The 22,597-nt window shown below is 41.7% G+C and overlaps 1 pseudogene across 1 annotated transcript; it reads right to left on the bottom strand.

Annotated features, from left to right (window-relative positions):
- Positions 1-3,683, bottom strand: LOC143589618 (galactokinase-like; annotated as a pseudogene). Its single transcript, XR_013145312.1, has 13 exons — positions 3,457-3,683; positions 2,622-2,792; positions 2,467-2,513; positions 2,170-2,264; positions 1,950-2,032; positions 1,787-1,855; positions 1,525-1,710; positions 1,285-1,419; positions 919-1,053; positions 746-816; positions 591-668; positions 360-497; positions 1-270 (listed from the first exon to the last, which is right to left on the bottom strand). The product of XR_013145312.1 is annotated as a galactokinase-like (transcript).
- Between the last annotated feature and the right edge of the window lie 18,914 nt (positions 3,684-22,597).

The following is a 22,597-nucleotide window of genomic DNA, read 5'->3' as shown; positions in this document are numbered from 1 at the left end:
GAAAAATACGAGACAAAACAAACCTTAATTAAGACATAACATACATCATGCACAAGGTCATTTTGGGTGCACATTTAAGTACTTACATACAGTTTAATAAACAACTATACGGAAAAAAAATAATTTTTATGAGAACACACTATACCAATAAGATAAAAACTAAAATTTGAAAATAGCTGCTCCACTAGAAGGCTTCGATGCAAACACATAGAGACCGAGATCACACTTGTTGATCACCCCCTTCTCAATCCTAGAATCATAGAATTGCTCCTGCAAACCATGTCAATCCATCACTAACCACAACATTTAGAACATAATTATAAAAATAAAAATTAAATAAATGAATTAATTGTTTTTACCTTCAAATTTAAAATAAATTGTGGGGCGATGTTTTCTTGGACTAAAGCGACCGCACATCCGCCCCATCCAGCTCCGGTAAGCCTAGCCCCAAGAGCCCCATTATCTTAACTTTAACTAGTTCTTCAAGTTCAGGACAACTGTTTCAAGAATTACATACAGATTAGGTACCATCAATAACAATGTATTATTATATATACGTGTGTTTACACGCGTGTATGGTAGATGTATACCTGCACTCAAATAGAACGCCGCAACTATGGTGGCTTTCATTCATAAGGTCGCCAAGTTTTTGCAACTTTTCCTCCTCACTATAAAAACATCTCGGAGTTAGAATAATATTAATATTTTTTTATATATATTAAGTTTATAGAAATACATTACTCACTCAGAATTTGATGATACAGTATCCTTAAAAGCAAATACACGCTTCGCTTCAGAGTACACATGAGAGGCTCTCTGTTAACACAAAATGTAAAAAAGGGTTATGATTTATTTCAACAGGTCAAATGGGTCAAATCTGAAACAGGCCAAATGGGCTAAAGTTTTATATAGAATTACCTGGAATAGCTTGTAATGTTTAGCAGCTTTAAGCACATCAAGTGAAGAAGCTGAGTCAGCGAATATCAAACCCAAGCTTTTCAAAGTAATTTTCTCAATTTCTTCAGCTGTATACGGTTCTTCTTTTAGATATTCCTGTAATTGTGAAAGTATAAACCATTATAAAACTTGAAAAGAATAAAAGATGTAAAATTTGAAATCAAGTATTATTCAATAAGTAGAATAACATTATTCAACAGGTAGAACAATTAAACTTAAACATAGAAGTGGCAAAATGCGCAGGTCAAATGGGTCAACCCAAAACATACTTTGGGTAGAGTTTGACCAGTTTGACCCACTCGACCCTTTTCGGTTTTAGTCCAATACCTTAACAGCAAGGGTTGGGTCAGAAGACCCGTGAATGCCTGCAAACGCTACACATAAACCTTCTACATCTGAAAGTGTTTTCACTTTTGATATCGCCTCTTCAGGCTCCATTCCAAGTTTTATACCGAGTACAATCTGAAACATTTAAAAAACGCAACGATATTAGAAAAAGATGATGATAACAATAATATTTTAACATACTACTTTCTATATCATATAAAGCAAGGGTTTTGGACTTACAGAAGCTAAACGGCACTCAACGACTCGATTATTATAGTTTGTTGCTGCAGTTACTGCTTTCTGAGATTCAGCCAGTGAATGGGCTATCACAAAAGAGCTGCCAGCTGGCAGTTGCACATCTGTTGCACGAATCGGGTTGAAGTCTATGAGCTCAGCAAACCCAGCTTTGGCCATAATGGATATTGCCTGTAAAATTAAGTGTAATTAATTATGTAATTAGTAAAAAGAAAATGTAATTAATAGGAATAATAATGTAATATACCTGGTCCATCCCACCAGATTGTGTGCCAATATGTCTTTCACACTCGCATGTAAGTTGAGCAAGTTCTTTCTGCAATGTAGAAAATATAATAAGTTTTATCAAATTAATATTTTGCAGGCACTTGAAAATATAAAATAAGCCTTATATTCAACAAGAAAGAAACCTTGGGAAGATTGATATTGTGGGCAGCCATTATAGCAATTGTAGAAGAACACACAAAAGCTGCGGAGCTTGAAAGCCCAGACCCTGTATGGGCAAGAAAGAAGTAAAGTTAAAGCATAAAGGGATTTAATTTTATTTTATTTAACTGAAGTGAGATAAATATTATTTAATTAAACAATATTGACTACAAGATTCCACAAGTATATGAACAGAAGTCTTACCTGTAGGAACTGTTCCATCAATCATAACGTCAAGCCCAACTGGTGAACTGATATTCAACCCTTTTGATTTAGCATATTCATGGAAACCTTTGTATCTGCAAAATACAAACTGTAAGTTTCTAGTTCTTGCATATCGATTGTTAGATCATCACATTACTACTTTAGGTGGCAATAGGCTTATTCAGTCATTTAACATTGACAGAACACGATTCGAACACAAACAAATAAACGGGGTTTTTTTTCGTGTTCATTTACAGGCCCAGGTAGCAATTTAAAGCAGAACTGGAAGTCACTCACCCGCAAATAAAATAATGGCCCCATTGATGATTCTTCAGGTCAATCTCCTGCAATAACATAACAATTTCTTTAAAATCAAAACAATGCTATTCTTAAAATGTATAAACAATATCTCTGTTTTTTATTTTTGCAACATAAAAGAGGTGTTTATTTACCTGGTCGGGATCGACAGGATAACTTATCATTAACATTTGCAATTGTAAGAAGCTTTTCAGATTCCGCTGCATCCCTTTTCTGAATGGCTACTATCTTGTCTTGCCTAATCGCCATTGGTAAAACCGAATATCCCTCATAGTCAATGTGCTCACCAATCAAATTCACTCTTCCTAAAATCAATAATAATATTGCATGAGTTTAATGTCATGCAAAAGAACATAAAAAAAGAAATATAAAGATGAAAAGTACTCTACACATGTAAGAAAGTTTGAGATCTTCAACTATACACAAAAGAAATAATAATAATAATAACAAATTCTGCTTTTTTTTATTCTTTTAAGTAAAGTTGGGTTTTGGTGGCGACAACATAGGAAATCTGGTGGACCAAATATCAAGTCATTTGAATCTTGATATAAACATGAAATTGCTTTTATTCTTATTCCTACTTGTTTGTTTGTTTAGGATCATTCTGATTCTTCCTCCTTTCATGGATCAACTTTTTAACTGAATACTCTTTTTTTAAAGGCCAATCTTACAAACGAAAAAAAAAAGCGCAACAGCCTAAAAACACAAGATAAGAAATGAAACTAGTATTAATAATATGACATCAATTAATTCTCTACTTTTAGTCATTCCAACTCACTTCAATTTTTCTTCAAAGATTCTGAATTCAAAATTTCAAAATTCTAATAATTCGATTGGATTAATTCTATCATCCGATTGCTATCACAAAATCCCGTAATTTGTAAACCTAAAGTGACTTAACATTGATTACATCAACAATTAAACAATGCGCAATAATAATAATAATAATAATAATAATATAAATTTAACCTGGAGCACGAGCGTAGATTTGGGGAAGATGACCGAATAAGTGTTGGAATTTGGAGTTGAGAACGGAGAGTCGAAGTTGAGCTTCTTCAAGTTGTGATCCATCGCCATAAACTTTGTCAAGTTTCGAGTAAACTGGAACCGGCAGATCCTCGTGTTTCTTCGCCATTGATTGATTTTTTGCTGCTGAGAATGAATAATAATAATAATACGGTTGAGTTGAGATGAGTATGGGTTGGAAGGAAGGATACTTATACCCAAATAATTGTGTTCTTTGTGTTGGATAATTATTATTATTATTATTATTATTATTATTATTATTATTATATCTATGTGCCCTGCTTGCGGTGCGCGCATATAATGTATATATGTGTGAACCTACGTGTGGGCAAAAGTAAAATTGCACTAATTTTAACGTTATTTTACTAATCTCGTGAAAATAACGTTAAAAGTGATGGAAGGTTAATCAGGCATTATGTGGTGGCGTTGATAGCCGAAAGACAAGGGTACATGCACCAATCAGCTGGCGTCCCGATGATTGAGTGTTATGTGTCTTATGTCCAAGGCTTGATGCAAAACTACTATCGAGCCGGGGGTCTCACCGGAAGCAGCCTCTTTATCCCCATGAGGTAGAGGTAAGGTTGTCTACATCTTACCCTCCTCAGACCCTACCATAGCTTTGCTATTGGTGGGATATACTGAGTACGATGATTATTATTATTATTATTATTATTATTATTATTATTATTATTATTATACACCAAACAAGGGCAATTTAAGACACCCATTTTTAAGTAATTTACAACACTTAAAGCATGAGGTACATGTGTTAGTAAGGGTAAACATGTCTTTTAAACACAATTCATTCAACTTACAAGTTTGGTCCATCATCTTTAACCATATTATGTTTTTAATTTAACTTGTAAACTAACTTCCCACCCATGATTTTTAAACGACTATAGCCTTTTCATGCTTTAATATTTTTATAAACAAATTGCACTATAAAAACAAACATTTTATTCTCTTTAATTTGGATATGATATTGTTGTAAGTTTTTTTTCATTTTAAATAAATTAATATGTTACGTAGGTGTGTGCAGTGTCGGTTTTGATGGTTTTTAAGTTAAACTTGTGAGTCCAATCGTTAATACTGATTTTTTGTCGTCCAAAACCAAACTCAACCATTGAAAGTTAAAACCGAATCGTTTCTAACGGCCTGGTTCCAGTTTGGTTTCACAGTTTAAACTTTAATAATAAATTTAGTTTAAAAAAATTAATAATTTAAATGTACCATCAATTTTAACTAAAAAAATAATTAATAATTTAGATGATCATAAATAAAAAATGATAATTTTAGCCACATAAATGGTAAATATTAATGAAAGATCTAGGACGTGAAATAATAACAACAAATATTACAAAAGAAATCATATTGCAATTAAGTTAATTTAAAGTCTTTTCTGGTTACATATGGCCGGTTGCCGATATAAACCGCGAATCAACCGTTCACTACGTTTTAAAAATTTTGAAACCGAACAACAAACCGAAAGTAAAAAAGAAAAAGAAAAAAGAAGTCAAACCAATGACCGATTTAAACGATTGCAAGGTTTTAACCGAACCATAAACACTTATATTTGTACGTGATTAACAGGTTCAAACACCAGCTATATCGCGCGGGCACCCGTGTATTTTAAAATAAGATAGGAAAGATTAACTTGTTTTTCGGTGGGTTACAATTTGAGAGAGGAATTTCATCCTCATCTCAATGCCAACACTAACTCACTTTATTGTTAAAACTTAAAAGATAAGGGGGGTAGTTGATTGTGATTTATCTAAATGTCTACTCAAATATGGTAACGTATAAATTTAAATATTGTATACAGATAATATTAATTATATTTTATATGAATGTATTTAAACGTAGTCCTAGAAGGCCAAGAAAATAGATGTTTACATTCTATAATCTCACCATCAATAAATTATATATATAAATTTGGATTTGGAGTTAAGGCACAGATTGACACTGTTCTACTGCTACGAGATTTGAAGAGTAAGTTACAAGTGCTTAAAGTATTGAACGCCTTTCATAGTCATTTTTTGCTGATTTGATGGCCTATTGCTTTACTCAGTTTCATCTACTTTCACCATCAATTGCATGTGGGGTTTTTGTGTGCTTTGCAAAATTAGGTCATGTTTGCTGCTCGACTTTTTTCATGCGTTAGGTCATTTGTTGCTGATTCGGTGATTATGAATTCCAAGTAGACAATTACACACGCACACACACCTGATCTTTACAGCGCCAATCGAAGTCTTCAGGAAGGTCGTTTGTCGGCAGAATCATTCACATATTCCGGAAACTTAACCCAACGTACGTTTTCCGGAACTCCGACGGCGTAGGTTAGCCTTGAAGACAGATAAACGGTAATCGTGCTCCTCTGGAGTAGAATAAGATTGGGGGATTTTATAGGATGTTCGCTCATTTCAATGTATCTTACCAAATTGTTTTACACCTATCTTGATGAAAACTATAATGTTGTTATAATTGGGAGGTAAATATGACAAACATGGTTTAACATAAAATAGAACATATGTAAAGCATGATTTAGTAACGTTTGTGTCATTGATGCTTATGTAGGGATCCACTCGATACCAGCACCGTAGTACTAGTACCGATCCCGAAAAACGCAAAAAAGTGTGTACTGACTATCGAAAATGGCCTGCTACCGCTTCCGCTCATCCCTATGCATATGCATGATATAAATGTGTGTTTAGTAATCTTTGTGTCCATGATGCTTATGTATCACTCCTGTACAAAGCTTAATAACTTCTTCATGAATGTTAATTATGATATTGTTTCTAAGTAATGTGAGACTTATTATTTTCATTTGTGCTACATTTATTTTGGAATTTATCTTTGATATATATTTTAAATTTTTGACGCTGTCTGTTTGGCTTTTGAATGTGCAGGTCTTTTAGTTATATTTTCGTTCGTTGCATTGGACATCATCCTTTGTATGGTTGGAGGTAACTTACGTCGTTATTGTTTTTACTTCTCTAAACGTGCATTTTACTTCTATTAAGGTACTCATTTACATAATTAGTCATTTAATTTTAATTAATATGCACTTTATATGTAGGCGTATGGCCGCCTATTGTTTGCTCGCCCTTTGATTTAAGCATCAAATTTACTATCTTTGTTCTCTGCATAACAGATTCTAAAAGGTTTTGTGTTCTTTGTATAACATATTTTAAAAAAGTCTTAATCCATAGTTTTGAGTATGAAATTCACTATTATTGACTTATGCTTTTTCAAAGAAAATGTCATGGCAACAATATTCAAAGTAGAATTATTGATACAGATTATTCATACATATATTATTATAAAGAGTTTAATTACTATCAAACAAAAGTTTAGTCTTGAAATATGATTATTAGAATGCTTTGGTATTTGAAAAGGAATTCCCTATGAAGAAACTAATATTAGAATCATAAACTCTGTGCATTAGTGTAATACTTACCTGTATGTTGGATCCACTAGAAGCACAAATTCAATTTTGCACTTCAATTAGTCAAAGTCAATAAGTTGTTTGTATCTTTGCACTCATAGAGGTTCATCTATTGTTTTGTTTTCAGATTATTAAATACAATAATCATAATATATGTATGTATTATTCAAGTGTCATGTAAACGAGGTTATATGCTATTTTTCATATTCGTACAACTTTCTTTATCTTTTTGTCTATTCTTTGAGTTTAAAGTTAAGTATTTGTGTTATGTTGCAGTATGTGATAAATCCGCTTGCATTATGACTTCGTCTTTCACAAGGTATTAAAAAGTTCGTTTCCTTCATGTTTAAATGCTTCTTATTTAATTGATGCTGCTGTTTAGTTATTACATGTTTACCTGTTAAATCACTTTTGCACCTTTATTCATCCTATAAACAAAGCTATGTATGCTTTTTCTACTCTCAATGAACAAGTATGCAGCTTTATATTAATGTTGGGATTAACATTTTGTAATGAAGACATGAATGCTTCATCTAGACATAATGCAACCAAATTATGTGTCTGTAACATTTGCTCTAGCGAACAATAACTCGCAACTCAATGCTCGCGCCGCGAAGCGCGGGTACACTTCCTAGTTAGAAAGAAAAATAAATGCTTCCATTATAGGGCTGTTCAAAAAGCTCACGACTTGAAACTCGCTCGAAAAAAGCTCGCTCGAAATCGTCTCGATTGTAAACGAGCCGAGCCTAGTTCGACTCGATTTCTAAAAGAGCTGAGCCTGAGCTAGCCCCGGCTCGACTCGAGCTCGCTCGATTGGCTCGAACTATTTTATTTTAATTTATTATATATATATATACATGCATATAATTATCGAGCCCAATTATTTTAACACATGGGGGTTTTCCATTAATCCATCCCAATTTCCTTTCTCACTCCGTAGTCCATATTCATAATTCCATATATTGAGTAACTGAGAGATGAGACTTTATAGTTCACACACTCAATAATCAGTATACGTTCCATTTTCCACCCTAACCCTAGCCACTCATATTCACCTCCGCCGCCGGCCGCCGCTCATAGATAATACTTCTCTGCTTACTTTTGTATTTGGTTTGGTTTAGACTTGTTGAACATATTTTGTTTTTGATGGTGTTATTAGACATATTTATTTAGTTTGTATTTGGCTGGTGTTGATCTCAACGTCATATTTATTTAGTTTAACTTGATGGTTGCATATAATTGTTATTATTACAGGTAAACTCGAGCCAAATTGAGCCGAGCCGAGCCGGCTCGATTTAAAACCGAGCCTAGCTTGAGCACAAATTTTTAGCTCGATTAAGAGTTCGAGCTCGAGCCGAACCAACTCGATTGAATATCGAGCCGAGCTTGAGCTTGCATTGGCTCAGGCTCGGCTCGGCTCGTGAACAGGCCTATTCTATTCACATGCAAACAAACATCATCCCCTTACTTTTGTAACAATTTTAGAAGCCTATTCCATTCACATGCAAGCAAACCCCAAACTATAAATTCTCATCTAGAATTAGCTAGTTTTTTACCCGTCGCGGTGCAGCAATGCACTAATACGGGTTCGGTTCATAACATAAATCCAAAAACTAAATAATTTGTCGAAAGAAAAAGGTTAACGTGTAACAAATTAAAATATTTAAAACAACATTTATTCAGTTGGTAAAGCATGAGCGTTAAAACCCAGACGTTGGTAAAACCATGGTGGGTTAGGTAAAAACTGAGCGTTACCACGACGATATGATGTGAATTCGGTCAGTATTTCGTTTTGGTATAAACAACGTTGGTAAAACTCAAGCGTTAAAAACTAAAAAATAAATTCATCAAATTCACATAAATAAAGACCAACATATAAAAAATTTAAATATCAAAACGACATTTATCCGATCTTTAAAACTCGGGGCGTTGGTAAAAACTGAGCGTTGCATAGGTGAGTTGAAGCGAATTGGGACAGTTTTGTTTATGATCGTTACGATATGGTATAAACAACGTTGGTAAAATCCAAGCGTTAAAACACAAATAGTAATGGAGTACCCCCCCCACCCCCTTGTCGGGCTTAGGTATACCGGGTTTGTTGTTAGACATGCTGTGTTGAAGGCGGAATCAGGAAAAATTGCTAAGCATGTGCTGAGAATCAACTCGTCTTCATTCATTTTGTTTTTGATACATTTGGGTCCCTTGCCCCTGAAGTTATTACGTTTCTTAAAAGAGTTCAATGGGTCGTGCACAGTAACTTATGGACGCCAAAAAACTATAACTTTGTTTTTCAGTAGGATCGGGTTTGCCATTCAAAAGGGTGGTGGCGCAATTTGTTGCCCGCTCACCTACCTCTCTATTGTAATTGGATCATTTTGTTTAATATATTAATATATAAATTTTATCATAAATAATAAATAAATATATAAATTCATGAAATTAACATATAAATAAATACATTTAAAACGACATTTATTCGGTCAGTGAAACTCGGGCGTTGGTAAAACCTAGTGTTGTCGTTCCCGAGCATGGTAGCGGTGAGTTGGTAAAAGCCGTGCGTTTGTAAAACCTGAGCGTTGTCCGTCTGGGGCATTGTGGCGGTGAGCCAACGCTTGAGTCAGTAAAACCCTAGTGTTCGTAAAACCCAAGTGTTGTCGTTCCCGGGCATTGCGGCAGTGAGTTAACGCGAATTTAGTTCGTTTCGGTTACATTCGTTATGTTACCGCAACTAAAACAAAAATAACGGTAAAATCCTAACGTTGTAGGTCTCGGGCGGTGAGTCGTTAAAACCTGGAAGTTGGTATAACCTGGGCGTTTTTCGAAACCTGAGAGTTGGTAAAACCTAGGCGTTTTCCGAAACCTGGGAGTTGGTAAAACCAAGGTGTTTTCCGAACCCTAGGAGTCCGTAAAACCTGGGCGTTGCGACGGTGAGTTAATGCGAATTCGGTCGGTCTCGGTTACGTTAATTACAGTGCTGGAACTAAAAAAAGGTCAATGACCCTAGGTGTTACGACAACGATTTAGTAAAATATGAGCGTTGTCGGCAGACACGAATTCAATCGGTTTCAACTACATTCGTTAGGACCGCCACTTGGCCCAATGAGATACCTAGCGGTACCAATATTCTATTTTATATATCTATACTATATGTAATGCACCACTCATGGGCAAATTAAGACACTGCATTTTTAAGTAATTTACAAATTTTCAAACACATAATACAACTTTACACATGGATAAAGTAGTCATTCTAACACTAAATTTCACGTATCTTTCGTGTTTCTTCAAATTATTTACAACCTTGCCCTCTCAACTTTAATCAACTTTTGGAAATTTAAAGAATAGTTACGACTTTGATCCCCCATCTTTTAACTATATATTATTTATAATTTCACTTTTAACCTAAATTCCCCAACAATTTTTTAAACGGTCATAACTTTTTCATACGTTAATATATATTTTTTAAAAAATTGCACCATAAAAACGAGCATTTAATTCTCTTTAATTTGAGTATGATATTGTCATAGTTTCTTTTTTAGTTAAAAAAATAACATTTTAAGTAAGGCGTTTGTGGTCCGGTTTTGATGGTTTTAAACTAAGCCGTGAGCCAAGCCGTTTTTGTCATCGAAAAGTGAAACCAAACCATTGAAAATTAAAACCAAACAAAAACAAACCATTAACAATGGTGAAGAGGTAGGTCCCTGCAAAGCCCAGTTGAACCCGCAAGACTCACCTTGAAGAGGTACGTCTGCGCAAAGACCAATTGGATCCGCAGGACCCACCATGCTTAGAGAGATGAAGACCTTACACGCAGTAAGCCAGCTGTTCCCGCAGGAAAGCCTCCCTTGGTACAGTACCCTGCCTGTCCCCGCAGTTGTGGGTACAAGCCAAGAAGGAAGGCCACCCGCACTAACAGTAAGGCTACACGCATAAGGCACTAACTCTTAATACTTCAGTAATGTCACCTGAAGAAGGAATGAGCAGGGCGGGAATAATCCCGCCCAAAAGAGCCAGTCCGTACGCTTCTAGAAGATCTTTTGTACTATACCTACCAAGGTATGGACAAATAGACAAGATCTGGCAAAAGCAACCCATCAACCAATCACAGGGTGACAGCTCACCGATAATAGTACGAGGAGGAGCATGCTCCAGTACAATATGTCACTATCAGCCGCTGCCTACCCACCAACTCCCATCGTGGCACGAACATAGCCCATAGTTGGTGGAAAATGAATATTATACAGCTGGCCGTACCTTCTTGGAAACCTACCTTCGGCTATAAATACTCCAACACCTTGGAACGGTATCATCATCTTCTCTCTAGCTATTTCTCTCAATATACACTTATATTCAGAGTAATCTAGTCTGATTCTCACGCCGGAGGGTGGTCACAAGAAGGAACCCCCCCTTCTCAGTGACGAGCTTACGGTGTCTGTTTTGCAGGTTGAGAAGAATAACCATCTTTGCCGGACCTAACCCTCGTGGGAAACATCTACTTAACCCTAAGATTATCCTTAATCTGCCGGGGTCACTTAGTGTTTTTTCATTGGCGCCATCCGTGCATTAAGCTAGAACTAATTCTTTTTCTCAGTTTTTTCAAACTTCTGGAAAGATGGTTAAGGTTACTCCGATGCCAAAGCCACCGAGTGACCAAGAAACTCCGGTAACCACAACCCCAGCTACTGGGGGGAACACCGGTGAATACACGATTTTTACGAACACTACCCCGGTTACTCAAGCCGGGGCAAGTGCAGTAAACAATCATCCTCTGGGATTCATTGATACCCAGGTGGAGAAACAACAGACGAGGCTTCCCCGACAAACACTAGATCAAGTTAAAGCTTGGGCGGAAGCACGTCAGAAAGAATTCCAAGCCGAGTTGGACGAACGTTTATGTTCACTCCAACAGGCCAATGATGAATTCGGAAGCACTCGACAACAGCTCAACATGAGCAATGATTGCGAGTATTTGGATGATGAAGATTGGGAAGCATCTGACAGTGACGCAAACCCTCGTCATAAGGCGAAAGGGAAGCGTAAAGAAGCAGACTTTCACTCGAGAAGAAATTTCGAGGGAACCTTCAAACCAAAGAACACGGGGGGAAACCCACGTGACTTCTCCAAAACTTTCAGACCAACTGTTGCGAATGCGGGAACTTCCAAATTTGCAAGGGACATTGTGGAAGCAATCGCTCCAAAGAGTGCCAAACAGATGTCCAACATAGGCACTTACGATGGCATATCTGACCCGGACGATCACCTGAACAGATTTATAGCGGGGGCAACCGTCAGTAATTGGATGGAACCCACATGGTGTTACATGTTCCAGATGACGCTCGTGGGGGCAGCCAGAGCGTGGTTTGATCGTCTACCGGTCTACCACATCTATGATTGGGCAGACTTCCAGCACAAGTTCAGCCAGCACTTCAGTCAACAAAGAAAATATACTGAAGAGCAATGGACGATCCTCAACTGCATCCGAGAGGAAGACGAATCTTTGCTAGACTTCATCACTCGTTTCAACTCAAAGAAGCTAAGTCTGGGCACTATTAGCGAAGATCTTGTTCGCGCCGCTTTCATCCAGGGCGCTGAGTACCCAGAGCTCATCCGCACGTTGACGGGTAAAGATGGCATGCCATCCACGTGGGATGCCATCATGATGGCAGCTAAACGCTTTGCCGAGACGGAGAAGCAACTGGGTAGAAATCTTCCCAAGAGCACAAACCTCTACACGCAGAGAACAAGAGAAAATAACGTCCGTACCGCCCGACAAAATAAAAAGAGGAAGCTTGGTATTTGGCAGTCAAGGATAAACTTTGACACCTCATCCAGCTCTCGCCCTCTCTTAGGCGGAAGGGACAACACGCACTCGTCGAACCGGAATCCCAGGTGGACGCCACTCACCAAAAGCGTCACCGAGATATTTGCCACCGAGAAACTCCCATGGCCAAAGGCTCAAATAATCCGACAGCGTCGTAAAGCTGATCAGAGCAAATCCTGTGACTTCCACGAGACAAAAGGCCACTCCACGGAGGAATGCACATCTTTGAAGGATATCGTTGAAACATTCATCAAAGATGGGAAACTCACACACCTCGTGGCGTCAATCAAGAACGGAGGGAGGAATGACAATCGGTACAAGGGCAATGGACCAAAGCCCGTCGACATCAGCATTCACATGGTTCATGGCAACGTCAGAGGAAGAAAACGACGAACAACAGAGCCAAGTGCGTGGAAGGAAGCTGAAGTGCGCTTCCCGCGTGTGCCAGGAGGGCCCAACAAAGAAGGCCCCATAGTCATCAAAAGCCAGCTGGGGCACTACATCACCTCCCGCACTCTTGCTGATAATGACGCTTCGTCAACGGTCATGTATAGGCAGTTCTTCGACAAGCTAGACGACGAAGACAAAGAACGCCTAGAAACAGTTTACGCCTCGATGGAAGGGTCTGACGGCAGCACAAACACCCCCTTGGGTATCCTATCTTTCCCCGTCACTCTCACGGACGGGAAGTACTCCCGCACAGAAGACGTGGACTTCGTTGTAATGAGGAAGCCACACCACACATACGACATTCTCTTCGGGAGAGATGGGATGGCAAGATTTAATGCCGTGGTGTCTTCGGTCCATGGTATGATGGGATGACCAACAGCTGAGGGCGTCGCGATGATCACGGGTATTCCCCAGGTATGCATCGCATCTGTCTCATCTAAACCCAAACCAAAGATGGCTAAACCAACAACCTCTGAGCCAGAAGAATGGGCCTTCATTGGCAAATACCCTGACCAGGCTGTTACCATTGGCCCAACGATCACTAATCCACACGCACCTTACTCAAACGCTTGTTGTAAAAAAACGCCGACATTTTCGCGTGGACACCAGCTGACATGACTGGTGTACCTCGAAGTAAGGCTGAGCATAAGCTCAAGTGTGACCCGGCGTTTACGTCGGTCATACAAAAGCATCGCGTAATGGGTGCTGAGCAGGCTAACGCGTGTAGAACCCAAGTCAAGGAACTCCTTGACGCAGGCATCGTACGCGTTAGTAAATATCAAACATGGGTTGCAAATCCCGTCATGGTACCAAAATCCAACAAACAATGGCGCATGTGCATAGATTTTAAAGACCTAAACAAAGCATGCCCCAAGGTTGTTACCCGTTACCCGAAATTGACCTTAAGGTAGATTCATTAGCACCGTTTCGCCTTAAATGCTTCTTTGATGCGTATAAAGGGTACCATCAAGTCCACATGGCTGTTGACGATCAGGATAAAACCGCATTTCGGACGCCCGATGGCACATTTTGTTACCAAATGATGCCATTCGGACTTAAGAACGCCGGGTCCACATACCAACGCCTGATGGACAAAGAGTTTCATACCCAAATTGGGAGGATCTTGGAAGTTTACATAGATGACTTGGTCATCAAAAGCCTCGAGCCAGAAGCGATGTTGAAAGACATCGAAGAAACTTTCAACACGCTCAGAAAGATAAACATGAAGCTCAACCCGAGCAAGTGTTCCTTTGGGATGGAAGAAGGAAATTTCTTAGGAGTCATCGTTACCAAAGATGGCTTCAGAGTGAACCCTGAAAAGGTCGAAGCCATTATGAAAATGGAATCACCTGCTACCATCAAACAGGCTCAGACACTGAATGGACGACTAGTCACACTTAACCGCTTTTTGGCAAACCATGCGGATAGGTCGTTCCCATTCGTGTTAACATTGAGAAATTGCTTGAAGAAAACGCACTTCCGCTGGACACCAGAAGCGGAAGCAGCTTTTCTAGAGATTCGGTCACGCTTGATCGAACTCCCAACACTCACAGCACTAGAAGTGGGGGAGGAATTAATTCTCTACCTCTCCGCCACAGATAGAGCAACTGGGGCAGTCTTACTAGTAGAACGAAAGGGCGTCCAGATGCCCATCTACTATGTAAGCCGCGTCTTAACAGACGCGGAAACCCGGTACTCCACCCTGGAAAAATTAGTCTTAGCGCTTGTACAGGCTTCACGCAGGCTAAGACGATATTTCCAAGGCCACCCAATCACCATTCTCACCAACTTCAAACTTGCAAACGTTCTAGGCAAACCCGAGTTGTCGGGACGCCTAGCTAAATGGGAAATTGAGTTGGGAGAATACGCGATAAAGTACAAGCCAAGACCGGCCATAAAAGGCCAGGTCTTGGCCGACTTTATTGCAGAAGTCCCTGCTTCGTGGGAAAAAGAGTGCCAGGAAGAGGCTCAACCCTCTCCAGCACAAGACATTAACGATGTCTGGCGACTCTACACTGATGGAGCAGCCAACAACGAAGGTTCATGCGCAGGGTTGAAACTAACTAACCCGGTAGGCCAAGAATACACTTACGCTATTCGGCTGGATTTCCCAAGTACGAATAACGAAGCGGAGTACGAAGCATTCTTGGCCGGATTAAGAATTGTGCGTAAGATGGGGGTGAAAAACTTGGAAGCCCACGTGGATTCCATGCTAGTAGCCAACCAGATAAACGGGACGTACACGGCCGTGAACGACACAATGGCCCTGTACCTCGCACAAGCAAAAACCCTTATGCGCGATTTCAACGATTGCAAAGTTATGCACATCAAGAGAAGCGAAAACAAATCTGCGGATGCGTTAAGCAAGCTTGCATCGTTAGCCTTCACCCACCTGGGAAAAGACATCCGCGTTGAACTTCTTGGAGCGCCATCAGTCCCGCACAAGGAAATTTGTGTCATCCAAACCGGCACGGAAACATGGATGACACCAATCATAAATTACCTTGCAGCGGGTGTACTACCAGAGTCAAAGACACAGGCAAGAAAGATACGCTGTAAATCACTGAACTATCAACTTGTTGATGACATACTTTACAGGCGTAATTTTCTTGGCCCACTCCTCAGATGCGTTGATGACCAAGATGCTGACTACCTCCTAAGGGAAGTACACGAAGGCATCTGTGGAGTACACGCAGGTCCACGCGCAGTTGTAGCTAAGCTAAACAACGCAGGATACTTTTGGCCGGGGATGCATACGGATGCGCTGGCCTACATCAGAAAATGTAGATCCTGCCAGCTTTACGCACCCAACACGCATCGCCCGAAGAACGAACTTGTTCCAGTCACTTCTTCATGGCCATTCCAGAAGTGGGCCATCGATGTGACAGGTCCATTTCCCACAGCAGCAGGGACCGTTCAGTTCCTAGTGGTAGCCATTGACTAATTCACCAAGTAGATAGAAGCACCCCTAGCCCAAACAACCGCAAAACATATCAAAAAATTTATTTGGGAATTTATTATTTGTCGTTTTGGACTTCCACAGAACTTGGTGAGCAATAACGGCACCAACTTTGCTGACCAGAAGCTACAAAAGTGGCTGAAAGAGCTTCAAATCACCCACACCTTTACCTCAGTGGCACACCCGCAGGGTAATGGTGAGGTGGAAAGAGCAAACAAAAGCATCGTCGACGGCATAAAGAAAAGACTATTGGAGCATAGATTCGGCTGGGTGGACGAAGTTCCACACGTCTCTTGGGCAAACAGAACGCAGAAAAAGGCAAGCACGGGCGAAACCCCGTTCAGCCTCACCTACGGCACTGAAGCCATGGTTCCAGTCGAGATCGGTCTACCCTCTCCAAGAGTCATGACTCAACCAGAAGACAATGATGCGAAAAGACGGTTAGACCTTATGCTAACTGAAGAGCGCAGAGACTTAGCCGCAGCGCGTGAAGAGAACTACAAGCGACAAATGCAAAAGTACTACAACACGCGGGTGAAACTCTGCAACTTCAATGTCGGAGACTACATACTGCGTAACAACGAGGCTTCAAACCAGGAGCGCCCAGGAAAGCTGGCCCCGGTCTGGGAAGGGCCATACATTATTAAAGAAGTTCTGGGAAATGGCACATACCGGCTCGAAAGGCTCAATGGCACCCCCATCCCAAGAACATGGAATGGAGCTCAATTACGCAGATGTTACATGTAGATCAATTCCAAACTTGTAAAGAAAAGGCCTAGAGCCACTTCTAATGGAAATGATTCTCCTTATCACATTGATGTTGATAGCCTTGCCTTTATACTTATGAACTGACCACACTGATATGCCGGTATTCACCGCATAAATAAGTGAGGAAGTAAGTCGTTGCGTGTGGAAAGCGGCACAACCCGCATAAACACAAAAACAACAAAAATTTCTAAGGGGAAGATGAGGAAAACCTTCACGCAGGTCAGACATAGATGAAGTTTGGTCATCCTACTAAGTGAAAGTGACGGTCCTACCCGCACAATCATGATAGAGGGAACAGAACATTAACCTATTATCTGACACGCGTCGAAAGGTTAATTTATTCAAAACACTTAGAAAATTGCTAAGTTAAACTAAAATATGCATGAGCAAATCATATAATGTTTACAAGGCAAGGCGTTAACAAAACATTTATATTCACATTAAAAGTTGTTCAAACATTACAAAATGGCTAAGTATCTACTCGCCTACAAAATGTACAAATCTATCCTAACGGTTGGGAGGAATCTCAAGATTCAGGCTTCAGGACCACTCCCTCAAAACCCACTTGAACCCGCACCATCAGTTGGCTGCGACTGTTCAAGGAAAGATTTGAGAACAGCTAGCCCGTTATCAGCAGCAACTACTTCATTCACCTTCTCCACAACCGGATGCGAGAAGGCAGCATACTGGTTCACAGCTTGGTCATAGGCAGCTTCAGTGTTAACATCGTGTAAAGGAAATTTGGAAGGCGGGATGCCTTTCTCTGCAAACCCTAGACCAAGCAAGAAACCAGCCTTCTCTCCATCCTCATGAGAAGCGTTGAGGGCTGCACTCATGGCATTATCATAGGATGTGTTCACGAAAATCTGATGCACAACCTACAAAAAAAAAAAAAAAAAACTTTTCTAAGTATAAAGAAAAAGAGCAAAAAGCAAAGAGTTATGGAGCTATGCGTACCCGTGGCAACGCTTCTCGTAGAAGCCAGTCCTTATTGGACAGAGCCTCTTGAAGGGTAGCGTGAGCTTGATCGCGTGCGCGTTCGGCCTCATTCTTGTTTAAGTTGGCGAGCAGCACTTCCTTGGCAGCAGCCTCCTCAACGCTTTTAAGCTTGCGCTCAGTGCGATCAAGCACACCCTTCTGATCCAAGAGTTCCTGTAGCTTCTTGGCATCTTCCAAAGCCAAAGCCTCATGAGCCTGCTGAAGCTTCTCTAGTTTAGCTTTTAATTCTTCATTCTCAGCGCGCAGAGGCTCAGCAACGGCTTCAGCTTTGGTGGCCCTTTCAGTTGCATTACGCGCAGTTTCCTTAGCCAACCTAAGCTGTTCGTTAATAGCTTGGGTAGCCTTGGAACGGGCCTCATGCCTAGCTTGAAATTCGGCCTCAAGATCCTTGAAGGCCTTCTCTTTCTCCGCAGCGGTGGCGGCAAGCTTCTTGTTCTCCTCCCGCAGCGATCGCACCTGAGCCCCCTCCAAGCTACGCGCAGTCTTTAACTTATCGTTTTCACGACAAAGTAACTCGACACGCGGCTGCATCCGGGCGAGAAGGACTCGGAGCTCGTTGGAATACCTGCCCTCCTGGTAGCCATTGCCTCCCCCAATGCACTGCTTGGAGCGGCATGGCGCGCCCAGTCGACGCAGTCTGCAGCCGTCCGGAGGGTTGTTCCCCGGCGGATATTCCACTTTGGAGCATAAACCTCACTGGAATCCGAAACTTCAAAAACAAAAAATAGTTAGGAAAAAATGACAAGAATGGATAACAGGCCAAAGTAACCCCACGCACCTGTAGGGTCGACAACAGGCCGATAGCCGCTAAACCCATCACCCGAACCTAAAGGATATCCATCCAAGAGGTCAAGGAGATGGGAAGGAGGCAAAGATTGGACCCCCTGATCAACAGAGTTAAGTCTAGAGGTCCCAACTCTAAACATACCTGAAGAACCGGCCAAGGACGAGGTAGTCTATGACGCCGAATGTGACACTGCAGAAGCCATTGAGGTAGAGACCATCGGAGATGAACTCATTTGAGATGAACTCATAACCGTGGTAGCCGCCGCAGATGAGCTTGCGGAAAAAGTCACCGCCGGTCCGGTGAATGATGTAGTAAAGATGGCACTGACGGCCGGCGGAGAAGTTGAACTGCTCAACGCAGCAACGAAACTGGACGCCATCATCGGCACAACAGCCATGACAGATGACGTTATAACCGGAACAGTTGCTTCAACAGTATGAGCAACTGAACCAGTACCAGAAACAGGTGCAGCCGCCTGGGTCACCGCCTCGGATTGGTTTACCAAACCTATCGTCGTGGGTCCTGAACCGCTTCCTCCCGCACCGCTCTCGAAAGCAGATAAGTCCACTCCTGCATGAAGAAAAGCAAAAGATATAAAAAACAAAGGCGGAAGGAAATGCGGAAAAGGTACACAAAATATACTTACAGGTTTTCTTAATCTTGAAAGCCTGACAGGCGGTGATGGACCCGATGGAACTGGTCTCTTCACGCCAGTCACCTTCGTAACGCTTGGTGGCTCGGAAGTGAATGTCGTCTCAACCTCTGAGACAATGGTCGCGTCACCACCACCAAGGTTCCCCGCCGCCTCCTCACTTTCAGTCTCGGAATCAGACTGATTACCCAGGTCAACGAAGGAAGCAACCTTCGTTTTTCCCTTAACGCTAGCCGCCTTCTTTTTCCTCACAATGAAAGGCCCGTCTGCGGATCCCTCATCAGAAGATGACAAGATCAGAGGAATTCCAGCAGAAGTTTGAGCATGAAGAGGACGAGGATTAAAAAACTCCTTACCTGGCCGAGTGGCGCTTAAAATCTCGTGGCCTGCGGGTAGACTTCTACAAATCTATCCGCAGTCTGCTCCAAAATGGGCAACTCGTTCTCATCGAGATCACGAGTACCCAACCGTGCGGGACCACCAGTCTCCCGCGGGTGCAAGAGCGATTGTAAGTTGTTCCCTTATGAAATAAAAAGATAACAATGTTAGAAGAAAATCCTAAACCAACACAAAAGACGGAGCATACCATAAGGCATATAGTTCAAACCGTATTCAAGGACAATGGGTATTTGCGGCGTCCCAGACCCGGCATCCTTCACACGCGGCTCATCCCAAGCATCACCATCCCAGACTCCGCGAAGCGAAAAAACCGGAGTCTGAATCTAGGAGATCTTGGTGAACCATTCCGTCTCCTGGTAATTAGAGGCGTGAAGGTTAGGAAGTGCCCTCCCATTCTTGAACGTCATCGCGATGGGGACGGCGTGAGCGGAGATTTATAAAAACTCCCGCTTTCAAGAACGAATACTACGCTCAGTAGCGCAGATCTTCAAACCCTTGATCCGAGTAACAAGGGTATACCAACCCTGGATGCACCTCCAAGTGTAGAAGGTCATCAGGCGGTCGACGCGAGGCTCGATACCCAAAATACGGCACACCCATTCGAAATGGCGAACTTTGGCAATTGCCATTGGGTGCACCTCCGTCAAGTGAACACCGTGTTTCTCCAGAACACGGTACATGAACTTCGTTAATGGGAATCTTAGATTCCCATATAGGAAGAACGAAGCGTAGACCCCTATCTTGCCCTTAGGGGCGTCGTATACCGTCTGGTTGACCTCCGGGAACTCTGGCTCATACGGCTCCAGCATGAACTTTTTGACGATGTAATGGTATACATCGACAGAAAGAGTACACTGGCAATCGCCAGCAGTACTCTTATCGTCCTTATCGGACGTGGACGTCGGGTTCTCGAGGTAAACGTCGGACTCCTCGACGTTAACCTCGGGGTCATGAGTAGAAGAAGACATTTTTTAAATGATAATGAAAGAAAGCGGTTTCAGGAGAATGCTCGCCGGAAAAGATGAGTATTCGCCGGAAATCGCTTAAAAGGAAAAGAAAGGTGAAGTGAAGGTATGGGACGAGATACACCCTCTCCCTCCTTATATACTCATCGCAATGAATGCGATGAATTTAATGCGGATGAGAGAGAAAGCGCAGACGCCAATGACACGGCGACACGTTGATAAAGCAAGCTGGAAACAGGTGTCGGAATGGCGCGTGTCATGAAACTCGCGCCCACGCGCCTGAAAAAGCGTCCTGATTGACCACATGCTGTCACGTCGTCATAACTTCCTGCACGTCCTGAAACCGTCAGAAGACGCCAACGTCCCTTCAACCGTTTGGACTGTCCTTATCCTTTCACCAACTCCCGAATTCCAAAAAGATTCAAAAAGATTCAAAAATAAGAGGGAATATACCCCCTACCTTGGAAAGCAAGAAACCGTAAGACAAGTGCGGGTACAGTGTCAAGGCGAAACCCTTCACATACTTAGCACTTGCAGGGAACTGAAGCCAAGAAGATACCTTGGAAAACAAGAAACCATAAGACAAGTGCGGGTACAGTGTCAAGGCGAAACCCTTCACATACTCAGCACTTGCAGGGAATTGAACCCAAGATGGATCTTATGGGTCATGCTTGCGGAAAGGGAAATAACACCCCGCATGGCGGGAACGTTGAGAACCAGATTGTTTGAAGTTTCAAGGTGGAATTGGTTGTTTAACATAACTGATCACTATGTCTAAAACTACCAATACCCCGTGGAGAATCTACAAGTGAAACTCAACGCTCCCGACTTGCGGAGAGGTTACACACCTACCCGCATCATACCCAAAGATCAGGCAGAAAAAGTCGGGAATTTTCTGCAAGTGACATTAGGAAAACTGCGGGAAGAATCCCCACGGAGAACTTTAAAAAACGAAAACCCCTTTGAAACCCCTTGCTTAAAGTCCAAAAGTTCACCTCACTTATTAACAATTCATGAGAAGAACAATGGACTGGGGGGACTTGAAGAGATAGGTCCCCGCAAAGCCCAGTTGGACCCGCAAGATTCACCTTGAAGAGGTACGTCTGCGCAAAGACCAACTGGATCCGCAGGACCCACCATGTTCAGAGAGATGAAGACCTTACACGCAGTAAGCCAGCTGTTCCCGCAGGAAAGCCTCCCTTGGTACAGTACCCTGCCTGTCCCCGCAGTTGTGGGTACAAGCCAAGAAGGAAGGCCACCGCCACTAACAGTAAGGCTACACGCATAAGGCACTAACTCTTAATACTTCAGTAATGTCACCTGAAGAAGGAATGAGCAGGCGGGAATATTCCCGCCCAAAAGAGCCAGTCCGTACGCTTCTAGAAGATCTTTTGTACTATACTTACCAAGGTATGGACAAATAGACAAGATCTGGCAAAAGCAACCCATGAACCAATCACAGGGTGACAGCTCACCGACAATAGTACGAGGAGGAGCATGCTCCAGTACAAAATGTCACTATCAGCCGCTGCCTACCCACCAACTCCCATCGTGGCACGAACATAGCCCATAGTTGGTGGAAAAGGAATATTATACAGCTGGCAGTACCTGCTTGGAAACCTACCTTCGGCTATAAATACTCCAACACCTTAGAACGGTATCATCATCTTCTCTCTAGCTATTTCTCTCAATATACACTTATATTCAGAGCAATCTAGTCTGATTCTCACGCCGGAGGGTGGTCACAAGGAGGAACCCCCCTTTTCAGTGACGAGCTTACGGTGTCTGTTTTGCAGGTTGAGAAGAATAACCATCTTTGCCGGACCTAACCCTCGTGGG

Source organism: Bidens hawaiensis, unplaced genomic scaffold, assembly GCF_021521415.1.
Source record: "Bidens hawaiensis isolate Kalapana, Puna unplaced genomic scaffold, B.hawaiensis_p1.1 tig00037659_1, whole genome shotgun sequence".
Lineage (NCBI taxonomy): Eukaryota > Viridiplantae > Streptophyta > Magnoliopsida > Asterales > Asteraceae > Bidens > Bidens hawaiensis.
This window is presented reverse-complemented; position numbering and strand designations above follow the sequence as displayed.